This window comes from Gossypium hirsutum, chromosome A07 (genome assembly GCF_007990345.1).
Source record: "Gossypium hirsutum isolate 1008001.06 chromosome A07, Gossypium_hirsutum_v2.1, whole genome shotgun sequence".
Lineage (NCBI taxonomy): Eukaryota > Viridiplantae > Streptophyta > Magnoliopsida > Malvales > Malvaceae > Gossypium > Gossypium hirsutum.
Genome location: NC_053430.1, coordinates 4028615 through 4032773, shown reverse-complemented (window position 1 = coordinate 4032773; position 4159 = coordinate 4028615). Strand labels below are relative to the sequence as shown.

The 4159-nt window shown below is 36.4% G+C and overlaps 1 long non-coding RNA gene across 1 annotated transcript; it reads right to left on the bottom strand.

The window, feature by feature from the left end:
• Positions 1–2230: 2230 nt before the first annotated feature.
• On the bottom strand, positions 2231–3586 carry LOC121231994 (uncharacterized). Its single transcript, XR_005930215.1, has 3 exons — positions 3259–3586; positions 2820–2929; positions 2231–2620 (listed from the first exon to the last, which is right to left on the bottom strand). It is a non-coding gene; the product is annotated as an uncharacterized lncRNA (long non-coding RNA).
• Between the last annotated feature and the right edge of the window lie 573 nt (positions 3587–4159).

Here is a 4159-nt window from a genome sequence, read left to right as displayed (position 1 = left end):
TAGCTAGTGGATCACCCTATCTTGAGTTATATGTACAATTTTCATCACCAAATAATACATTTGCGACTTCAACATCTACTACTATTCGAGAGGAATACATGACCCCTACCCGACACTCCCTTAGTGGGGAGGCAGAACACAAAAGCGCTCGTGTTTGGTGGCAGTATGGAATACACAACTCCTGCACGACACTCAGTTAGTGGATTGGACATGCACATCGATGGGTTGATATTCGATAGAATCAATTACGGTGTTAACTTCAACGTGGTTAAATCCAAATCCGAAAAGTTCGAGGCCAAGTGTGCAGTGCAAGACGATACATGTTCATGAAAAATCATAGCTTCTTTTAGGAAAAAGACATACTTGTGAGAGATAAAAAAAGTACAAAAGTCCATATACATGTGTTGTCGGTATAGTATCACTGGGTGTTTAGGGCTTTTGAATAATAATGTTATTACTTAATGTTGCATTATTTAACGTACTTTGTTGACAGGTGTTTAACAAGATCATCCCAATATGGATTCATGTATGATAGCTAGTTTAACACTACTAATGTTGAAGGCAGATCCCAGGACTTATGTGTCGATTTTAATTGCCAATATTCGTAGCCAATTGAGGTACATGCCCTCTTACCGCAAGGCTTGGATAGCTAAGCAGAAGGCGTTGGAAAATATGCATAATAGGTGGGACGCTTCATATAATAAGGTGTGGCAGTAGTGTCAGGTGCTGGAGAGGTACATTCCAGGTTGCATAATAGACCTTGAAATGGTTCTTGTATACTACAACGACCGATTGCTCCATCGATGCCAAGTGTTCGAGCGTCTGTTCTGGAACTTTAAATAATGCCGAGACGCATTTGTATATTGCAAGCCATTGTTACAAATTGACGGTACCTTTATGTATGCTAGATATACCCATCGGCTATTGCTAGCTGTGGCACAGAATGGCGATGGGAAAATCCTTTCAATTGCGACTGCAATAACACAGGGGGAATCAAGAGATGATTGTGATTTCTTTCTTTCTAGGTTAAGGAGGCATGTATGCCCCCAACCTGATATTTGTGTTATATCGAATCGGGCCACTGGAATACTAGCCGCAATTGAGCGATAGGAAAGCCTACGGGATCTCACACACCATCGGTACTGTCTAAGGCACATTGCGTCCAACTATTACGGGCAATATCAGTCTACCACTGAATAACGACAAGTAATCAACATGGTATTTAATCTCTATTAATATGATTTCGTTTGTAATATTCAATTTATTCTGAATGGAATAATGGTATGTAATTTTCGCTATCAACTTATATTGGCAGGGTACGAGATCCATAAGAACTATTTTAATGAGATGTTGGGGACTTTGCATTCAGTTAACAGTCAAAGTGCAGACTACTTCTATAACATACCTTTCAAACAGTGGACACAAGCATACGACGGCGGCCTACAATATAGCCATATGACCACAAACCTGGCTGAATGCATAAATTCTGTTCTAAAAGGAATGCGTCATTTGCTGATAACCTCAGTTTCACAAGAGACATACTTTCGTTTGGCGGCACTATTTCCAAAGCGAGTAGTGAGTTATAAAGGCAAAATACAGGAAGGCCATGTATGGTTCCAGAAGGTATTGCAAAAAATTAACAAGGCAAAGGTACAGACCAACGCTATGCACACAATGTGTCATAATCGCAACAACCTATGGTTTCGTGTGATGGAGTTTGTCAGAATAAACCAATGTATTATTGGCGAGCAATATCATGTACACCTGAGAAATAGGACTTGCGACTGTGGGATGTTTGACGCACTTCCTTACCCATGCGCTCATGCAATTGCAACTTGTCAGAATTTCCGTTTGGATCCAATGAGATATGTCGGTGAAGTGTACAAAATAGAATACATATACAATGTGTGGAGACGTATTCCCACTGGTCCCAGATTAATGTAAGTGACCGTCTGTATCGCTTGTTTCATTTAAGTTGTTATCGGATAGAGAATTGCGTCGCAAACCAAAAGGTCGACCTTACTCGAGTAGAATTCGTAATAATATGGATATCCGGGAAAGAACAAACCAACAAAGTTGTGCGGATGGTGTAGGAACCTAGGTTATACAATTCGATCATATCCAAACCGAAATAGTTGATAATTGTTTAAATGAAACTATGTTGCATTATTTCTATTGCCTTGTTTAAAAGAACTTCTATCTCATTAAAAATATAAAAAATAATTTACTATTAAAATATTAAAAATAACTTTTATTTTATTAAATGAAACAATATAAAAATAGTTTGTACAAATATATTAAAAAAATCAATGTATGTACCGCTTGAAATCAGTACCACATGGGGATGGTTGACGATTAAGCGCTGGATTCCTCCTTTGTTCAGCTTCCGGTAAGGGTTATGGTTGCTTCGGTTGTGAGTGTTGGGAGGATGACCCACCTTGATATAATAAAGAATGTAGAGGTGTTTGCATCACCCACGGCAGAGGTGTTTGAATCCTACAATGCGATAGGGATTGGTAATGAAATAAGCTCCTAGACGGTGTCTTGTACGATCCTTCCAGCGACAATAGTCTATATATCGTGGTTGAATTGAAGCCAGCGGGAAAGGAGATGTACCGGGCTACACATTCCAACTTGGTATAAGACTAAGAAAAGGAAATGTAATGGGCCAAAATTGCCCGGACCCATCAGAAACCAAAATCAAAACAAAAGAAATAAAATACAGGCCCAAACTAAAAAAACCTAGCCTAGAAAAATAGCCCAAAAAATAATAATAAAACAACTAAGAAACCCTAGGCACTGTTTCCCTTTTTACTTACCTCAGATGTGCCGTACCCCCTCCATGTGCGCCCTCAGCACGCACGGCACCTGAGATTCAGCCCCGTTGCACCAAAACAGCCACCTACGGCCCCGTTGACTCATAGCACGCCTGCAAAAGAAAGCAAAAACAGAAGCAAAACAAGACCACAGAGCAGAAAGTAGAAACGAAGCAAAGAAACAGCAAGGACATAGGCAATAGTAATAACATTAAATTAAGTGTATTTTCGCCTATATAAACCGGGAAACAAAAACATTGTAAAGTTATAGAATATTAATCAAAAAAAAATTCAAAGCAAAAAGGTGATTGTTCCTTTTTTTTTTCTTTCTCCTTCGATTCGACTCAATATTTCACTGTTTTTTTTTGCGTGGTTCTTCTTTCTTTTTTCATTTTTGGATTGTTTATAAAAAGAAAAAAAAGGATAAAAGCGAGTAACTCACCTGAATTGTAGACCGTTGGTATATATCGGAGTTTCTTCTCCGTTGAAACTAGATCTAATAAAGAGGGTGATACTATCTTTTTGATTCTTTGCTACCATAGAGGTTAGATTCTTGATTGCGAGTCTGAACGGGGTTAGAATCCGAATGGACCACCCTCCGTCGGTCACCGTTTGCGGTGGTTACATGGCGGTTTGGGCTTGTCCTCTTTGGGGTTTGAATGTATGAAAACGGCTAGGGTTAATATCAAAAAGGAAAGGGTTGATTGATCTGTTAAAGAGGGCTTTATATGCGTGAGGATTGGGGATATTTTCCTAATTAACCCTCCATTTCCTTTGCATATTTCATTTCAACCCTTTTGTTCCTTTTTTTATTTTGTTCTATCTTTTCTTTCAATTCGATTTAAATTTCAATTAGCCTTTTATTTTATTTTATTTTAATTCATTGGTTCATTCATTTATTTATTTGTTTGTATATGTTATTCGTTTATGTATTTATGTTAATTCTTGTACTCAATTGTTAGTTGTTCTTCCATTCTTTTTTTATTTTATTATTATCACCTTATTACTTGTCATCATTTTATAATCATTCATTTATTCATCACCTTTTCCATATATTTTATACCTATTGTCTCTATTACAATTAGTACTATGTTATTATTAGGTATTTTAAGTTTATTCTATGCATTTTAAACTATTATTCCTTTTCAATTTTTTTTTCTTTTTTTTAGGATTATTTATTTTAATCTATCATACATACTATTACGAAGTCTTATATGTCCCTTTTGTTTTAAATTAGTTTATACATATAATATGTATTTTAAAATTTCTTATATACTATTTAGTTATACTGGTTTATATGTTAATCATTTCACATGCTTTTTATTGATATTTATTTTAAACTT